This window comes from Typopeltis vanoorti, chromosome 6, assembly GCF_054136105.1.
Source record: "Typopeltis vanoorti isolate ZY-2024b chromosome 6, IOZ_Tvanoo_1.0, whole genome shotgun sequence".
Lineage (NCBI taxonomy): Eukaryota > Metazoa > Arthropoda > Arachnida > Uropygi > Thelyphonidae > Typopeltis > Typopeltis vanoorti.
The window spans coordinates 145,261,060-145,282,285 of NC_143554.1; the positions used below are offsets into that span (position 1 = coordinate 145,261,060).

The window sequence follows — 21,226 nt, forward strand, 5'->3', positions numbered from 1 at the left end:
GATATTATGAAAGAATTAAACCAAGAACCAGTGATAGAAAAAATTAAAAAATATAAACATAAATGGATGGAGCACGTTCAAAGAATGAAAACAGAAAGATTACCAAAACAAGCCTTAAAGTACAAGCCATTAGGAAAAAGAAAACCAAGACGTCCTCTTAAACGATTCAACGACGACTTCTAAGGCCGGCTAGGCCTAAATCCTTGATATATACGCATGATGATGAAAACTAATACCTTATTAAATAATTAATTTCTTATATTAAATGCTATAATACTACATATTTTAATGAAAAATTATGATATTATAATGAATGTAAGAAAAATCAATAGTGTACGGTCATTTTATAACTTCAGTTAGGTAATATATATGTAGCGGTTTTTGCCCTTTCGCATTTTGTTATTTTTAATAAATGCAAACTAAATTTTAAATTAGCAGGTGGCGCCGTGTAGCATACTCTTAAAAAAAAAAAAAAAAATACGAATTCATTGTCGGTGACGGGGTGTTATATTTGTTTCACGTGCAGCGTCGGGAAGGTTGTCTTAAAGACGTAATTTCGTTGGTTTGGGCAATTTGAATTGGCGGTAGTAATTACAGTGGAATCCAAAAGGTAAGTAGTTTGGATATTAATTTCAAAATAATAGAGCTCACGATTTGCTTACGCCAGTTACGTACATACCATGCAGGTTTTAAATGCATGGTTTCTCTCAATTGATAAGATGACAAAGCGTGGAGGTTAGTATTTCTTTTTTTAGTGGTATCAGCGCAATTTACTAAAATATCCGCTCGTTTCAGGTTTGGGAATTATTCCATGGGGATAATTAAATGGGACTCCTTCCCTCCCAACGGACGGTTCTTTAACATGGTGGCCTATGGGATACCGCAGGGGACGCATTCATGCGCGAGCGGGCAACTTGTCTTTGTTCGCCACCAGAAGTGACGTCACCGATAGGGGAATGAAACGGAAATTAGATCGAATACATCACGGTGCCGCTGGATTTTCTCTGCCAGCGAGTATGATAGAGACCTTGGTCTCCGTATGTCTGGTTACAATACGGTCGCTTGCTGGAATATGCGGCCAACCACATCCGCCACGCGTCTTGTTTACCGAGGCTCCGTATCTTGCTTCCTACGGTACGGCGGGCGAGACAGAGGTGTAGTCGGGCCAGGGCGATGCCCTGGTACTTTTTTAAAACTATCAAAATTTTTAAATTCATTATAATAAATTGTAATAACGAGACATAATGCATTTTCAGCTTTCGGTCAAACAATAGTAACTTGCCGCTCTTGTGATTTTCGTTTCAGAAAACAAGTGCGGTTTCAAAGCCAAAGAAAACTGACAATATTGCACCCACACCCAATGCTACATCGCAGTTGGTCGCTTGTCATCCCTACACCCTAACAAGTTCAATGGACCTGACAAGTAAAACGTGTAGTGTGTGCTCTGTGAAACTGTGTACTTGCTGTAGTTTGCTATATGGCGTTGGAGAAAGTATTTTAAGAAGAAAAGTGTAACTGCATCAACAATATGAAGAAAACTAGTACAAGTTCGGAATACGATGCAAAATTTCTGCCGCACTTCGTGCTCTGGACTTTTGTTTCCAAGGTGCCCTGGGACTATTTCTTTTAGGGCTACACCCCTGGGCCGAGGTACAAACAAATTGCTAGAATCGATTGGATAATCCAGCACATGTTGAAGAGATTCAGCGAATATTATTCTAGTCCGATGATGAGAATGATAAGAATCGAATGAGAAGATGAAAGTGAAAGATGATGATTATGTGAAATTTCGTTCATAAGATTCGGATACCGAACAAGATATGAATTAGACACAAACGAAGAGTATTTTCTTGGAAAGGATAAAGAATTAAATTGGAGGAAAAATCCAATAAGAAGACAGATTAGAAGATCAAATTATTTTGTGTCAACTTCCGTTAGTTCAGCCAAACGCAAAAAATGCCAAGACAGAACTGGAAACACTGTTTTTGATCCAATCTTATTATATAGAAATACATACATCGATTTTATTTCGAAGCAATATTCAAGAGAAAGAGATGTTAAACGAATATAGATATCGGAGAGTAGTTTTATTCAGGAGTAGAGTCCAAAAGACGGTCTGTGACAAGTGGTGTGCTGCAGGGTTCTGTTCTTGGACCACTACTATTTAATTTGTTCATTAACGATATAGGAAAGGATCTGAGATTGGATTATGAAAGGGAATTAACCATGCAAGCTAAAGAGAATTCCAAACAGTTTTTTTGGATATGATCAAATAAAAGAAAAAATGTCTGCTATAGCAGAATGATTTTTAAGGAATGCCAATGGTAGGGAGGTAACTGAATCAGTTGATATAGTAGGATTACTGAGCAAGCACTTCGCATGAGTACATCATCCGGTGGTGATATTGCAGGAATGAAGTAACCAATAGCTTATACAGGAATTGTGAATGAAGTGGAGGTGAATAGTCTATTACAAAACCTTAATGTGTTTACATCTGTGGGACTGGATGATATACCAGCGCAGGTCTTACATGAAGTGGCTAAAGAATTGTCAGTGCCCTTGACCATTTTGTTTAATTTGAGTTTCGGGTCTGGGTTAGTCCCGAAGGGGTGGAATGGGGGGAAAATAGTTCCATTGCATAAAGGAGATCCAAGACTGCTGTTGCAAATTACGGACTGATCAGCATATCAGGAGTTGTCGTCTAGGTCTTGGAAAAAGTAGTCAAGAGAAAAATACAGGAATGGATAGATGAAAATGGGATACTGTACAGAGGACAGCATGGCTTTGTGAAGGGTAGATCATGCCTCAGTAACTTGCTCACATTTTATAACACAGTGACGGCTTAACTGGATAAGGGTAATGGGTTTACAGTGATACTTCTGGACCTTGCTAAGGCCTTTGATAGGATACCACATGGAATTCTAATCAGTAAACTGCAGCATATGGGGATGGATATAGGGTTGGTGAGATGGAGAGATATCAGAGAGTAGTTTATTCAAGAGTAGAGTCCAAAAGATGACCTGTGACTAGTGGTGTACCACAGGGTTCTGTTCTTGGACCACTACTACTTAATTTGTTCATTAATGATATAGGAAAGAATCTGAGAGGACCTGGTCATTGGTTTGCTGATGATGATGCAAAGTTGGGTAGAGAAATAGTGAATGCACGTGATGTCAAAATTTTGCAGGATGATTTGGATGGATTGGAGGACATGGCTAAGGAGAATGGATGTCAATTCGATGTGGCAAAATGTAAGGTTATGCATTTTGGGGTGAAAATATTAGCAGCAGTATACCACATTGGTGGAACTGTACTCCAGGAGATTGATGAGGCCAAGGATTTGGGAGTGTTAATGGATAGGGAGTTGAAGTTTAGGTGTACATTGCAAAAGTGGTTAAATCAGCTCATCAAATCACTTGGTTACTGAAGAATACTTTGACAAGCAAGTTATTGTTCAATTTAGGCACAGTAGTCAAGGGTTTCTTTTTGATGGGGAGGAGGTAGGGAGGATCCAGAGGCGAGTGACCAAGACTATAGCAGGTCTATGGAATGAACCTTACGAGAATAGGTTGAAGATTTGTGGGTTGCAGAAATTGGTTGATAGGTGGAAAATGGGTGATGATTGAGACATTCAAATTACTGAAATGTTTCTATAAGATTAATTCAGAGGATATTTTTGAGAATAGGACTGGTGGTGGGAGGACTAGGGGCCATCCATGGAAGCTGGGCAAGAGTGTGGTTAGCAAGGGTGTTAGAGGTAGGTTTTTTACTTGGAGAGTGTTGAATGAGTGGAATATGCTGCCAGAGTCTGTTGTGGGTGCCATGACTGTAAATGAGTTCAAGGCAAATTATGATAGATACTGTGTGAATGTTGAATAGTTGTTCTTGACATGATGTTAAGGCCTCCCTCGATGAGTCTAAGGACTCCTTGGAGAATAATAACTTTTTGAACGTCTGGCCGAATATAAATGCAGGTATCCCTTGATTAACGCAATTAATTAATCCCTCGATGTTACCACATATGTCAAAATTGTGTTAATCAAATATAATAATCAATGGTAAAAAGTACAATTCGACCATGATCGATTACTGTATTAATAATTCAATTTATGTGGTACTCTTTTAGGAAAGATAAATGAATGGAAAATAAATGTTTAACCACGCCACCGGCCAAGACGTCTATAGACGTTCACTTTATAATGGATGCGAAGTGCTTATTAAAATTGTAATACCATTGTTATAACAATGAAATATATGATGGATACAAAGCGTATGCGGATGCGTATTTGATCCACAACGGCCGGTAAGGTGGTTAATAAATGCTTGTACCTACATTAGTTACTGCAATTTTTTATTAAAAAAAAAAGCTATCAAGAGTTGTTTGAACAGTTTAGTTTTTTTTTTTTCTTATATGCATATATTAACAAGCATTCTTCGATTAACATCTGGATTCATATCCATTACTTGCTGCTTAAGCAATTCTAAACCGTGAAATATTCCATCCAGTTCTTTGATTGTTGTCTCCTTTGGAACCTCATTTTCACATAGGATTAGATCGTCGGCTTGTCGAGAGCTCCTGAAAAGATTAGTAGTATTTTGTGTTAACATTAGAAATTTTACTAGAATTTTAAGTAGTATTGTTTGCTTTTTGTTTCTTCGTGTGTCTGTGCAATTTTTGCATGTTTCTGTTATTTTAATTATTATTTTTAAGATAAGATAGCGTACATATGGTACCGATAAAGAAAAAAGTGGCGGCCAGGTTGCCATGTTTGTTTAAGAGTTTGATGTAAACGAATTTATGCAATGTGCTGTCTGTGAGATGTATGCTTTGCGAAGAGCGGTGGGAGTCTGGTTAGAGGGTGATAGTGGAGTTAATATGTGCAGAAAGTGTAAAGAGAATGAGGATTTCTAGCGTGTTTCGTGTGGCGGGAGTGATATCGTCAACGATAGTCAGAATGTAGAAAATGGCGGTGTGCTAGAGAATTGCGTGGTAGTGCCAGATAGGTGTGAGAGTGTTGTTAAAAGTGTAAATGAAGGTAGAAATACAGAACGAATGGATGATTTGATTGATAATGAAAATGGTGAGATAAATGCGAGTAGTGAAATTGCCTGTTTGAACGGTGCGATACACAGAGCTAAAAGGCAACTGGAGCGTATGGAAAAATGTATGTTGAACATACCGACAAATAACTGGCGAAAATCTGTGACGGCAAATAATAGAATGTTCGTAAACATCAATAAAATGAAGGAGCGAGTGCTGTATGGGGATTTGCCATTAAGAGGTGTGATAGTTGAGAGTTTAACGAAGTTGTACCAGCCGGGTGCGAACATAAAGGACGTCAGTGAATCTATTCGACTGCAAAAACAGAGGGTGAAAGAGATGATAATCGTGGCAGGAACAAATGATTTGAAAGAGGACAAAATGGAAATGATAGAGGATGTGAGGGAATTATTTGAGGTAGCAAAAGAGAAGAGAGAGAGTTAGGATGGTGAGTATCTTACCGTGGGATGACAGCGAAGTGTTTAGAAGGAGGGCCATAATTGCCAATGACTTTATGCATGGAGAGTGGTGTGGAATTTGTGGACGTGTGGAATGAGTTCGATGGGCAAAAGGACTTATATAAGATGGATGGGTTACATTTGAATGGAGTTGGTGTACGGAGACTTGAAAAAGTGTTGATGAATGATGTGGAAGTGGATGTACAGACTCAGGGAAACTAGATTTATTAAGAGGGGAGGGGAGTAGATATGCAGACTTTAGGGAGGCAGTTGAGTGTATGAATGAGTATATTATGCCTGAGTGAGTACGAAGGACAACAAATCAGAATGGGATAGTTAGTATAAGGCATCAAAGTAGGGATGGGACAAATGGGCTTCTGCAATTCATGTACACTAATGCCAGGAGTATTAGGAATAAGAAGGAAGAGTTTTTGGCCTTGGTTGGCACTTCCAGGCCACAGGTTGTTGTATTAGTGAAACATGGCTGACAGAAGATGATAAAGCTAGTGGGATTGAATGCGACGGGTATAGCATGTTCAGGAGTGACAAGGTGAATAAAAAGGGGGGAGGAGTGTTATTGATGATAGCTGATGAGCTGCAGCCAAGGAGTATAGAAGTTGAACTGCTGGATAGAGAAAAGAGCACATTTGAGGCTGTTTGGTGTGAAATAGAATCTAGCAGAACAAAATATACAATTGGGTGCTGCTATAGACCAGGTGATGGAATAGATGGTGGGGATAGTATGCATAGGCAAATAGAAGAAATGAGTGGAAGGAGGGTAATTATTATGGGTAATTTCAATTATGGTAACATTGACTGGAAAGAGGAGAGGGCACATGGGAGGAAGGAAGTGGATTTTATGCGGTTATTAAGGGACAACTATCTGTGGCAACATGTAGTGGAAAATACCAGGCGTCAGAGAGTGCTGGACCTAGTAATTGCAACTGAGAATGTGGCTGTAACGAACATGACCATGTTGCCACCAATTGGTGAGAGTGGCCATAAGGTCATGACTTGGAAGGTGGCTAAAGGAGTGGAATTTACAATTAAGACAGGGTACATGTGGAATTATCGGGCTAGTAAGTATGACAAGCTTAGGTGTCTGCTTGGCTCAGTGCCATGGCATGTAAAACTGCAAGGGCTGGATGTTGATAGTGCATGGGAGGTGGTTAAGAACTGTTTGCAGGAGGCAATGGTTGACTGTATACCAAGAGTCCGAATAATAAATCAAGTAGGGATTAAGTGGATGAATAACACTATTAAGCTTGAGCTGCAAAAAAAGAAACAATTGTGGAGGGAATTTAAGGAGAAAGGTGACCATCAGGTGCAGGAACGGTATAAAGCTCAGGCCAGGATGGTAACAAGGGTGGTAAGAAAAGCAAAAGCGGATTACGAAAGAAAATTGACTATGCAGGCTAAAGAGAATCCCAAACAGTTTTTTCAATATGTTGCAAGTAAAAGGAAAAATGGTCATGGTAGAATGATCTTAAAAAATGATGAGGGTAGGGAGGTAACCAAATCAGTCGATATTGTGGAATTACTGAGCGAGCACTTTGCAAGAGTATATCATCCAGGTGGTGACTTTGCAGGAATGGAAGAACCAACAGCTTATACTGGAATTGTGAGGAATGAAGTAGAGGTAACTAGTCTATTACAGAACCTCAATGTCAATACATCTGTGGGATTGGATGGTATACCAGCTCGTGTCGTACGTGCAGCGGCTAAAGAATTGTCAGTGCCCTTGACCATTTTGTTTAATTTGAGCCTCGGGTCTGGGTCAGTCCCAAGGGGGTGGAAAGAGGGGGAAATAGTTACGCTGTACAAATGTGGTTCCAAGGCTGCTGTTGAAAATTACCGGCCAATCAGCATAACAGGAATCATTATCAAGGTCTTAGAGAAAATAGTCAAGAGGAAAATACAAGATTGGATAGAAGAAAATAGGATACTGTATCAGGGACAGCATGGTTTTGTGAAAGGTTGGTCATGCCTCAGTAACTTGCTCACGTATTATAACACAGTGACGGCTGAACTGGATAAGGGTAATGGGTTTACAGCGATTCTACTGGACCTTGCTAAGGCCTTTGACAGGATACTATATGGAATTCTAATCATTAAATTGCAGCATATGGGGATGGACATAGGGTTGGTGAGATGGATAGCAGGGTGGTTGACGGAGAGATATCAGAGAGTGGTTTACTCACGAGTAGAATCCACAAGACGGCCTGTGACTAGTGGTGTGCCACAAGGATCTGTTCTTGGACAACTGCTGTTTAATTTGTTCATTAATGATATAGGAAATGATCTGAGATGAACAGTTCATTTGTTTGCGGATGATGCGAAGTTGAGTAGGGCAATAGTGAATGCAGATGACGTCAAAATTTTGCAGGATGATTTGGATAGATTGGAGGTCTGGGCTAAGGAGAATGGATGTCAATTTAATGTGGCAAAATGTAAGGTTATGCATTTTGGGGTGAAAAGATTGGCAGCAGTTTACTGCATTGGTGGAACTGTGCTCCAGGAAATTGATGAGGCACGAGATTTAGGAGTGTTGGTGGATAAGGAATTGAAATTTAGGGGACTCATTTCAAAACTGGCCAAATCAGCTCATCAAATCACTTGGTTGCTGAAGAATACGTTGGCAAGTAGGTTGTTGTTCCTCTGTATCGAGCCTTGATAAGACCCCATCTCGACTACTGTGCCCAGATTTGGTCACCTAGGTTTCTTCTTGATGTGGAGGAGGTGGAGAGGATCCATAGGCGAGTGACCAAGATGATAGCAGGTCTGTGGAATGAACCTTATGAAAACAGGTTGAGGATTTGTGGGTTGCAAAAATTGGTTGATAGGCAGAGGAGGGGAGATATGATTGAGACATTCAAATTACTGAAGGGTTTCTATAAAATTAATTCAGAAGATATTTTTGAGAACATGGCTGGTTGTGGGAGGACTAGGGGACATCCATGGAAACTGGGCAAAAGTGTGGTTAGTAAAGGTGTTAGAGCTGGGTTCTTTCCTTTTAGAGTAGTGAATGAGTGGAATGCGCTCCCTGAGTCTGTGGTGGATGCTGTGACAGTGAATGAGTTTAAGGCGAGGTATGATAGATACTGTATGAATGTCGAATAGTTGTGATGAATATGATTTGGGGCCTCCCTCAATGAGTCTAATGACTCCCTGGAGTAGCCCGTAGTAATAGTAATAATAATTCCATGTGTTCGTTGTCTTCATATGTGCGTTGTTGTTTAATTTCAAGACGATCGTTGTCACTGAAATCTTTTGAATTTGAATCCAGTAATTCTTTAATATCTTATGCGTCAACACCATCAAATTCAAGATCTTCACCAATTGCAACGATTTCTTCAACCTTGTTGTTCACAGGATTTTGAAAATCCCCCAAATTATTAATGCATTCTGGTAAAAGGTTTTTCCAAACAGCTCTCATGCAGCTAGAAGACACTTGCTCCCATGAGTCATGAATGATTTCAATCAAGTGTTTAATGTCAAAATTTTTCCAAAATTCTTGTGGCATAATCGCATTTTCTCCCGTTGTTGTTTCTACTGTCTTTGAGAATGTCTTTTTAAGAAAACAGGCTTTGAAAGTTGCAATGACGCCCATGTCCATGTGTTGTAGCAATGATGTTGTATTTGGTGGAAAAAATAGAACTTAAGTTCTCACACCGATCATTAAGAGAATTTGGATGACCAGGTGCATTATCTAAATATTTTTTTTAAATAGCAGAACAATTGGAGCTTTTAATATACCCACTCTTAATGGGAAGGAATGACATCATCATTCTCATGACTTTCTTTCTCTTGGCCAGGAGACACTCCTCGAGGATTGCATGTTTTTGCATGGCAAATTTAAAGGTGCCCTAATTAAAACTCTTGCTGCATATATAAAGGATTGTTGCAATTAATTTCAGTGCACTAATCAAATCCCGCATTAAGCAAGGGATACCTGTGTGTGTATGTGTATATATATGATTACTACTATTAACTCGGGGTTGGGATATGTTCATTTTTAATGTAAACTGACTATAAACCCGAGAATTATAATAAATTGAGATTTATTTGAAAACGCAACATGTTTCATGGAGATTGACTTCATCAGGCGTTAAGAACATAGAAAGATATTAAAAGACACTGAAATAAACATTCAGACACTCTAAAGCTATACAATTATAAGTTATGATATTAGACTGTAAATTACAGTTATTATGAACTTGTGCTATAGTCCGTGTTAAAGTTCTATTGTTGTACACTTGTGCGTGTGTGGAACCACGCGATCTCCAGTATCTGATAGTAGAGCTGAAAGAGTCAGGCAAATTATAGCTGAGATTATTGTTCATATGAAGAGGGTCCAAGGTGATTTCTTTTGACTCTACAATGTGCCGTTCTACCTCATCATGGCAAATGTGTAGGTTTGAAGTTGTTGTCCAATTTACTTCATGTTGGTGATTTTCGTTGTTCGGGTTTATTGAAAACAGGACATGGCCTGATAGGGCAGTGACTGCTTATAAGGAGCACCAGAGAGACTGCTTATAAGAGAACCAGTTGCACTGGTTCTCTTATAAGCAGTCTCTCTGGTGCTCCTCAAGAAGTAGGAGAATAGATTTCTCCGTTTGGCCATAGTAAGGTTTTCCGCACTCGCATGTGACTTTGTATACACCTGGGATTTTGAGATTGTTTATAGTTGCTGAAACTTGATCTTATTTTTGGAAGAGTCGAGAAGCACGTTTGTATGTTGAATTTCTTTAAGATTCTGCTCAATTTTTTGGATAGTGTGCTGATGTATAGCAAGGAGATATAACCTTTGGAGTCCTTCTGTGTCTCTACGTTGAAGGTGGGATAATTGTTTGTTGATACTTTTTAAAGAGTAGCCATTGCTTTTAAAGATCCATTTAAGATGTAGTTCTTTTTTTAGTTCTTGTTCATCTCACAGTACAGATCTTGCACGATTCGCAAGAGTTGATATAATACCCAACTTTTGTGCTGGATGGTGATGTGAGGACGCATGCAAATATCTGTCCATGTGTGTTGGCTTTCTAAATATAGACTTTTATTGATTCAGGTGTCTTGGTGAGTTTAATATCATGGAAACAGAGGGAAATATTTTCTTCAATCTCCATGGTCAATTTTATATCCTGATGGAGGTTGTTTAGATGGTTGAGAAACCTGTGAAGATTCTCAATACCATGCTCCCATATGAGGAGTATATCGTCCACATATCTAAGCCAAATTTTTGGGTTTAAACTAAAAGTGGAGATTGCCTTTTGTTCAAAATCCTCAGAAAAAATGTTGGCTAATATAGGAGAGAGGGGGCTTCCCATAGCTAATCCTTTGACCTGTTTGTATAGTTTACCTTCGAATTCAAAATAGCCAGAGTTTACACATTGAGACTCTTTCAGCTCTACTATCAGATACTGGAGATCGTGTGGTTCTACACACTCACAAGTGTACAACAATAGAACTTTAACACGGACTATAGCACAAGTTCATAATAACTGTAATTTACAGTCGAATATCATAACTTTATAATTGTATAGCTTTAGAGTGTCTGAATGTTTATTTCAGTGTCTTTTAATATCTTTCTATGTTCTTAACGCCTGATGAAGTCAATCTCCACGAAACATGTTGCGTTTTCAAATAAATCTCAATTTATTATAATTCTCGGGTTTATAGTCAGTTTACATTAAAAATGAATATATATATATATATATATATATATATATATATATATACTTCAAACAACAAGTATGCCACATCAAAATTACAACCAATATTTCTATAACTTCATAGTCTGGAACATAATCACATTAACTTTGGAAGTGTCCTGCCAAATATCAGTCAATCTTTTGAAATGGCAAACATGCACATAAAAGTTGTACTCGCAGTTCTTCCGAACTGGCTCTTTCATCTCTTATCTGTTTCCACTGACTTCTTTTCCATCCTGGGTCTCAACATTCATGTGGGCTTCCTTTTCTTTATCGCCGTCGCAGCTTGAAGGATTTTCGTGGCCTGGAGCACACTACCGAAATGGACTGCTTCTCTGCCTTGGGCCTCGATCTGTTGCCTCTGGATACCTCGATAAATAGCCGATCTGCAGACCGACATGCACATTGCGTCACTGCATACTGCCTCCGCCTCTTACATACTGGATATGCCGCCTATGAATATCTCGATAAAAAGCCCCTTTGGATACTTCTGGGTCCTTTCTTATACTCTCTCTTGTAGTCCCTGGATTAAGGGTTGAGGACCCCTAACATTCCCATGCGAAAGGGGGATGTGACCTTCAGGGGTTCTCAACCCCCCCTCCCAGAACACGCAAAAACAATCTTCTTCACTACACGCGGGTGATCCTTAGTTGTTCCCTGCCTGTTGTTGCACTGTCCTTGGGACATCATCAGGTTAAGCTTTGAACAATTGAAGGCACTTTACATTTTCTAAATAAGGCTTCTAAGCTCTTTCTTTTAGACTGGAACCACTAAAAGTGACAGGCTGCTTTCTAAGGCATTGGCCATGAAATACACAGCTTAACATTCCTACCATTTCAATACAACTTGCATGGTTTTTCAAATCACAAAAAAATTATAACTACAGTTAATATAAACCTTATATAGAAAATTCGTAATAACAAAATTCCACAATCAGTGTTAAAATTACAATCTCCTTCCTTCTATATATAATGTTTGTGACCTCTGTAAAAGTCTATGCAAAATTAAGAAAAAAAAATTCCTACTCCATCTAATTTTACATGATCTTCGACACCTTAGCAATATCCCCTATAAACTTAAACTCTATCCACGAACACCCCCAAATCCCTAGCCTCATCAATTTCTACAATAGTTTCATCACTCTGGTACACTGCTAGTAATTTTGTAATCTCAAAATCCATAACTTTCCTCTTTCCACATTGAATTGCCATCCATTATCTTTTGCCCATACCGCCAACTTATTTAATTCATCCTGCAAACTATCTACTTCATCGTGATTATTATCCGTCTTCTCATCATCAGCCTATAGCTGAATATCTCCCTTCAAGTAATTTTCTATGCCATTTACGTACACAGATTTATGTATACTGGTCACCTACTTCATCCTGGATTCTGCACCTCCGTGCATGTTTTTGGTATCTGTACATGAGCCTTTCTCTTATCTTCCTCACCAGTTGAATATTTAAACTAATATGTTCTAATTTGCTTAAGAGTATTCCATTGGGTATCTTGTCAAAAGCTTTAGAAATCGGACAGTGTCACTTCCATTCCTGTTGTCGAACTCAGCTGTCACTCTATTATACTATAAAAAAGTTAAGCAATTATTAATATAAATTAAGGGGATAAAAATCCCTTATTGTTTTTCAGCCAGTATGCGAAACTCTAAGATTGAAAACTATGATCTAAGCGTTTCATGAAGCGTTTTATTTAGAATCCAAGCATAAGTGACCACTTGGTAGTGCCACACCAAGGCAACTCGATGCAAAAGTGGAGCAGGCTCCCTCAGTATTCTTCATATTTTCTCATAATGTAAAAACACACAGCTCCTAGGAGATGTAATACTGCTTTACATTATGAGGAGAGGTCACTACCCAGGCCGGTTTCAACCTTTTTTGAGGTCTCATCAGTGAGTAGCTAGACCTAGATGATATCAGAGTTATTGACCACTACTATTGACAGTAAGTGACCACTACCAACTGGTCACTTACGCTTGGATTCGCCGATAGTTCGTCGGCATGAAACGCTTAGATTGTAGTTTTCGATCTTAGAGTTTTGCATACTAGCTGAAAAACAATAAGGGATTTTTATCCCCTTAATTTATCAACTTTGCCAGAAAAATAGCCATTTGGCTTTTCTTCTCAATTATTAATATACTACCGAACTTTAAAAAAACCATGTTCCTCCCACCCCTCCAGTACAGTATCATATTCTTATACACCAATTCGTTTATACTGTCTTTAACCAACTTTTCAGATGGCTATTTCCGGAATGTTGAAATATTAGCTACAGGGGCCAGGGTAGATTGAATGCCTGTAAACTACATAGTTTCCTAGATAATGAGACGTTTGAACTGTTGTGAGTTATTTTCCAAACATAAATGAGAAAGATTATTCAAATACTGATCACCACGAACTACAAAATTTTAGTCTAAACGACAAGAACTCAAAATAGAATAATCAGAGCTGTGGCCATTACTAATTTCTTCACATATTCAACTAGTGAGCTGTTTTCCATTCTTGACATAGTTCCCAAGGTTAAAGAAATTTTTCACAAAACTTTTCAGTACTTACTACGAAGTGCCTGCAACAAATACCTACACCGAAATAACACCAGAACATGCTACTACAAAAAGGTAAACAGATTAACTCATGGCAATAAATAAAATTGATTTTTATTTTAAATGTATATTATAAGATAACACTCTAAATGTTACATATTATTTCTCATGCAGTATGCAGTTTGTTACATGTACCTGCCGTCATAGATACAGAAGTTTAATTTTGTTTGCAGTGACTGCCTACATTTGTATTCATATTGCAACCAGTATGGCTATGCACTTGTTACAAACATTGCACAGTTCTTTCTCGTCCATTTTCAGTTTCTTTCTTCCTTTTTTTTTTTTTTTTGTACAGTAATTGTAGCAACAGTAATTATAGTATTTCTATTATATATATAGTATTTCAAAAAAAATTGACGAAATAGAAATTTGGAGAAAAGAGCAAAGCTAATAATAATGGCAAATACTTGTTGGATTTCTGCTCAGGACATGGATTGATTATTACTAACACTATGTTCCAACATAAAAATGTGCACAAATTCACATGGTGAGAAGAGGCAAGGAATTAGAAAAGTCTCATTGACTATGTTATTGTTCATAGTGATGTTTTCTCCCTGGTGCAGGACACCAGAGTGTACAGAGGATTCGAAATTGGAAGTGATCACTATTTAGTCTTGAGAAGGATAAAATTGAATTTCATATTGAAAAGAATAACATGTAAGAAAGTTTTAAAGCGAATAAAAGTTGAGCAGCTCTCAGATGTGAACTGTAGACTGAAATACACAAAGATTATTGAAGAAAAATGAAAGAGTTTGAGAACAGGAACAAACCTGGAGATTCATTGGCAAGCCTTGAAGAAAACCCTGATTGATTCAGCCAGAGAGGCATGTGGTGAGGTTGTCTGCAAGGATAGAAAAATCAGAACTCCATGGTGGACACAGGAAGTTAAAGAGGCAGTGAAAGAAAAGAAGAAACCATATCAAAAGTTCCTGGCAAATAAGTCAGCTTGTGCTCTTAGAGAATACAGAGAAAAATGTAAGAAAGCTAAACACTGTATAAAACTAGCCAAAATTCATTGGAGGACTTTGGCAAGAACATAGAAAATAAATATCAAGAAGGTGGCAAAATATTCTGGAGGTTGTTGAAAAAGCTTAGAAATGGAGGAAAGAGTGCTGTAAAAGGAGTTAGAGATGATAAAGGTGGCATGAAAACGGGGGGGGGGGGGGGGATCATTGAAGTATGGAGTGATTACTTCAAAAAATTACTAAATGAAACAAGCAGTGATAGCACAGTGGTAAAAAAACACTCATCAGGCATACAGTCAGGAATACGTATCCATACTTGAAGTAGAAAAAGCCATCAAATGCTTGAAATGTGGAAAGGCAACAGGAGTAGATGATATTCGACCAGAAATGCTGAAGTATGGTGGTATAAAAGTCTTACAGTGTCTGCACTGCATAGTTCAGAAGGCCTGGACAGAGGAATGAATTTCCAATGTTTGGAGCAGAGCTCTCATAGTAGCCATATATAAGTAGGGAAATAAAACTGAATATGAGAATTACAGAGATATATCCCTAATGATTGTTCCTGGTAAGATTTATGCAAGCATACTTTAAAAACGGTAGAGAAGAATTGTGGAAGAAAAGCTTGGTGAAGAACAAGCAGGATTTAGGCCAAATTGAGGATGTCAGGATCATATCTTCACTTTACGACTAATAGTTGAGAAATCATGGGAATATAACAAAAATCTGTATTTAAGCTGTTGATCTTGAAAAGGAATATGACAAGGTGCCAAGAGAAGATATTTAATACGCTACAGTTATATGGTGTCAATGGAGCATTATATCATGCAATACTTAGTCTTTATTTCAGTTGCAAGTTAGAATTGAAGGAAGTACAGCAGGATGGTTTAATGTTAAATCCAGTATGAGACAAGGATGTGCATTATCCCCTCTGTTATTCATTATCAGTATGGATCATATTATGAAGGAAAGTGCTATTAAACATGATATCAAAATTAGAGATGTTAATGTCAGCTCTTTGCTTTATGTGGACGATGTTATACTTCTAAAATCTGCTACAAGCCTGCAAGATTGCCTGACTAAATTGAATAACTGTTGTAATAGATATGGTATGAAGGTCAGCAATAAAAAGACAAAGACAATGAAAATATGCAGATTCATTGAAAATATCAACTGCTTTGTCAACAGAGAACCTATGGAATAAGTAAAACATTTCAGCTACTCAGGCACGATTTTTAGTGAAGATGGTAAATTAAATATGGAATTAGACAACAGAATCAACAAAGCTGGTATGATGTGGTGTCAGTTGAATAAATTCATATGGAATAAGAGAGAAATTAGGCGGAACACTAAATTAGCTGTATACAAGGCAGTGTTCAAACCAGTTTTAACTTATGGATCTGAGAGCTGGGTCAGAAGTAAAACATTTGACCAAAGACTAGAGACCACAGATTTGAGAGTCCTGAGAAAGATTAGAGCCATGAACAGATGGCATCAATGGCAATATCATTTTAAAAACGAGGATATTAGGAAAGAACTTGACATTGTCAGCATCCAGGAATGTGTTAGCAGAGCTAATCTCAGGTGGTATGGTCACTTAAATAGAATGGGAGAGAAAAGATTAGCAAAACAAGTGTTCTCTGCCAGGTTGGTAGGAAAATGACCCAGAGGAAGACCCAAGATATAGGTGGATTGATACAGTACAAAGTGCCTTAGACGATAGAAATATAAGATCTGATAATGTTGGAGTCTTGACAAGTAACAGACTGATTTGAAGGAAAATTGTAGATAGGAAGTTAGTAATAATGTAAAGTGTTCATGTAGTAATATTATCATTTCCTGTACACCCCTCGAAGGCACATGGCAGGAATTTGATGATATATAGTTTTGTTTGTACTCTCTGCTATTCTCACTTTTATTTTCTTATTCATCACTATTGTGTAATCATCACTATTCTATTAGTTTGTACTACTTCTTCAGTGCAAACAGGCTTTTAACTTGAGAAATCATATTCATCAGTGCAATTTGTTTGAAAAATTAAGTTGTAGAAAGAGCGATATTATGTGAAGAATAATGCATTTTCAAATTAGATGAAGAGAATATGAAAATAGAAGAGGTGGTGTAGTAGTCAATAGCAGAATTACTTCCACCACAAATTAGATACTTCACATGACAGCAGAATATTGTAGATGTGGTATTTTTCAGGATTTCTTATGTGAAATAAGTGTAAATTTGGCAAAAGATATATATACTCCAGTGCTGGTACAGAGTGAAAAGGAAGTTCAGAATGTAGCATGTTTTGCCATTTTAGTTCAAAGACTTGTCTCGATTTTCCTTGCAACAAAAGGAATCTTCTAATAGGTTTTCTGAAGTAAAGGTGATTTTGTGAACTTATAGGGGAATTAGCTTTGTTTATTTTTTTTTCTATATTCTTTTAAATTTCACATGCAGGGAGTTTTGGATCTTGTGCAAAATTATATCAATGGCAGTAGATTATATAGTTGTTGGAAAGTAACCTGTAAGATGGAGGTTTAAATTGCATGGACAGAGAGTGCATAGAATGGATTTTTTTACTGCGATGATGTCTAGAATTTTCACGTGATGATGATAATAACTACCTAATGGAGCGAACTCTGGGTTGAGTTTGTGCTGATTTTGTGATGACACAGGCTTGCCCATATCACAGTAAGAGAGACATTTTCCATCTGTTTGGATAGAAATTGAACAGTACTGACAAGTCACATGTCCAAATGTATAAAAGGGCTTGATAATGGATGGAGGCTTTCTGCATAACAGTGTCCTGGACTTCAGCAGAAATATAATTTCAATTCCTAAAAGTGCCTTGTAAAAACACATTCATTCATTCATATAAAAAGAAAATTTTGCATTCATGTGCTTTATATTTTTATAAACCCCACTTTTTTCAAATAAATATGAGGTTTAATATTTATAGCCTATCATTCTGCATTATAATTTTGTATTCATTACTGAAGGGAAGAGTGAAAAAATTATCACACAAAAATACATCACTAAAACGCAGTGACTCCTTTGCTAAAACACCTAAAGAAATAAATCATCTAATATATAGATTTATAATTACTTAAGTATTACTATGATTGAGACATAAGTGCAAATGTTCATATAATTAACGAATTGAACAATGTTTAATTAGTATATTCAGAACATTATATGCTACAACTTTGTTTAAAATGAAGATTATTCCAAAGAACATTTTTGCTATAAATTAATTTTGTCTCTTTAGCAACTACAATTTTTATCACAATCCATATTTGATTTATTCTAGGAAAAGAAATAAATTAAATTTTGCAGATACAAGCAAAGAAGAAAAGCTGAAGGTGCTGCACTTCTGTCTACATTAATGTACAAATTATTACTCACACTTATTATTAAAAACTTAATATTAAAAATTGACCCAGCACAAAATGAGGACTTACTGAAAGAACTACTCAAAATAATTTGTTACACCAAATCTCAAAAATATCCATTACACATCATAAAGTAAAAATAGGTGATTATTTAAAAAAAAAATTATGGAGAAATTTACTAATGCATACTCAACAAAAGAGTCATTGAAAGTGTGAAACATTGAAAGAGATTTTAGAAACAGGATGAGGGAAATGAATCTATATGGAACACACAAGGAACAACTTTCTCTTTCCTTCCATTTTCTCTTTTATGGTAAGATGTTTTCGACTCGAATGAGCTCAAAATGATGTCTTGTAATATCTGTGGAAAAACTTATTTGAAATCAGGTAACTTGAAAAGGCATTTATTAGTTCACAGTCATTCACAACAGGTATTTTATGAAAGTTGTCCTATGAAAATTGCAAAATCTGATAATCTTAAAAACCAAGTATTCGTTCACACTAAGAAGTCTTTCTCCTGTGCATCATGTAGCAAAGCATATTCCATACCAAGTCAATTGAAAAGACATTTGTTAGTTCACACTAATGAAAAACAATTCTCTTGTGAAACATGTGGGAAGACATTTTCACATTTTAGCTACTTGAAATCCCATTTGTTAGTTCACACTAAACAGAAACCATTCTCCTGTGAAACTTGTGGGAAAGCATTTTCACAGTCAGGTAGTTTGAAAACCCATTTGTTAGTTCACACTAAACAGAAACCATTCTCCTGTGAAACATGTGGGAAAGCATTTTCACTGTCTTCAACCTTGAAAACCCATTTGTTAGTTCACACAAAAGAGAAACCTTTTTGCTGTGAAATTTGTGGGAAGACATTTTCATACTCTTACAGCTTGAAAATCCATTTGTTACTTCACACAAAAGAGAAACCTTTTTGCTGTGAAACTTGTGGGAAGGCATATTCATACCATTGCAGCTTGAAAACCCATATGTTAGTTCACAATAAAGAGAAAAATTTTTCCTGTGAAACTTGTGGGAAGGCATTTTTTAAGAGAAGTTACTTGAAATCCCATTTGTTAGTTCACACTGGAGTAAAACAATTCTCTTGTAAAACCTGTGGGAAGGCATTTTCACACTTAGGTGGCTTGAAATCCCATTTGTTAGTTCACACTAAAGAAAGACCATTCCCCTGTGAAACTTGTGGGAAGGCATTTTTAAAGAGAAGTTATTTGAAATCCCATTTGTTAGTTCACACTGGAGTAAAACAATTCTCTTGTAAAACCTGTGGGAAGGCATTTTCACACTCAGGCAGCTTGAAATCCCATTTGTTAGTTCACGCTAAAAACAAACCTTTATACTGTGAAACTTGTGGGAAGGCATTTTTTAGGAGAAGTTACTTGAAATCCCATTTGTTAGTTCACACTGGAGTGAAACAATTCTCTTGTAAAACCTGTGGGAAGGCATTTTCACACTCAAGTGGCTTGAAATCCCATTTGTTAGTTCACACTAAAGAGAGGCCATTCCCCTGTGAAACTTGTGGGAAAGCATTTTCACAAGCAGGTAGTTTGAAAACCCATTTGATAGTTCACACTCAAGAAAAACCATTTTCCTGTGAAATTTGTGGGAAGGCATTTTCACAGTCAAGCAACTTGAAATGCCATTTGTTAGTTCACACTAAAGAAAAACCATTTTCCTGTGAAACTTGTGGGAGGGCATTTTCGCAATCAACCCACCTGAAATCCCATTTGTTAGTTCACACTCAACAAAAACCATTTTCCTGTGAAACTTGTGGGAAGAAATTTTCATGGAGAAGTGGCTTGAAATCTCATTTGTTAATTCACACTCAACAAAAACCATTCTCCTGCGAAACTTGTGGGAAGAAATTTTCATGGAGAAGTGGCTTGAAAACTCATTTGTTAATTCACACTCAACAAAAACCATTCTCCTGTGAAACTTGTGGGAAGAAATTTTCATGGAGAAGTAGCTTGAAATCTCATTTGTTAGTTCATTCACTAGAAAAATCATTGTCTTGAAAGATGTGGAAAGGCATTTTTGCAAGCATACACATGAAAAGACATTTATTACTTCATAATCAGTAAGAATTATTACATTTTGAAAATGAAAATTTGGAAACTATTTTTGCAACTTTGTAATCCTTAAGCCCATTATTAGTTCAAACTAAAGATAAATCATTTGAAATTTGTGGTAAACCATTTTCTATATTATGAAACTTAGAATTTCATTCACTGGTTCCTACTCATTAAAATCCATGCTACTGCTAAGAATGCTCTGAAAAACAAGCAACTTTTATAGGCACCTATCAGTTCACAGATGCAGTAAGCAAATACCATTTTATCTCAAAATGTTGCTAAAGAGAAAGTGTTTCATTGTGGAAAGCATTTTGCAATCAGTTTACTTGGGAAGGCTCTGAAGAGTTCAAAATCTACACATACTTATTGTGAATTTTAATGCAAACTTTTCCCAATATGTAAAGTGAAAATGATACTTGACACTTCGCTATTTTGTCTTGTGTATCTTGTTGCATTGCTTTCATGACTGAGTAACATGAAATCACATTTTTAGTTCATCAGCAGTATAAACGTTTTTCATGTGCGATATATGAAAGACTTCTGCAAAATAATATGATCTTATTAATATAAGGAGTGAAATATTAAAGAAATCCTTTTCATAAGTAATATTTTTGTGATATTGTATTCAGAAAGTTTATGACTGGTGTCATGGTATAAGTTGCAAAAGATATTTGCTTGTGTATGTTGAGAAACCTAAATCTGGAAATCTACTTAACTACGTTTTACAAAGAAGGAAAGCATTCCATGTTTAGTATAATTGTGTAATTAATCTCTCAATATGTCTAGCCTTTCATATGTGATAAATCATTTTGTTATTTATTATTATTATTATGGGCAACTCCAGGGAGTCCTATGACTCATCAAGGAAGGCCCTAAATAACATGTCCACACAACTATTTGACATTCTCACAGTATCTATCATACCTTGCCTTGAACTCATTCACTGTCATAGCACCCACAACAG

At 36.8% G+C, this 21,226-nt stretch overlaps 1 protein-coding gene across 1 annotated transcript in view; it reads left to right on the forward strand.

The window, feature by feature from the left end:
* The first annotated feature begins 509 nt into the window (after window positions 1-509).
* LOC150106022 (TNF receptor-associated factor 5-like) overlaps window positions 510-21,226 on the forward strand; it is a 103,791-nt gene continuing 83,074 nt past the window's right edge. The window contains exon 1 of the mRNA XM_090393754.1: window positions 510-610. The gene's annotated coding sequence lies outside the window, so the exon portion shown is untranslated. The remainder of the gene's footprint in view (window positions 611-21,226) is intronic.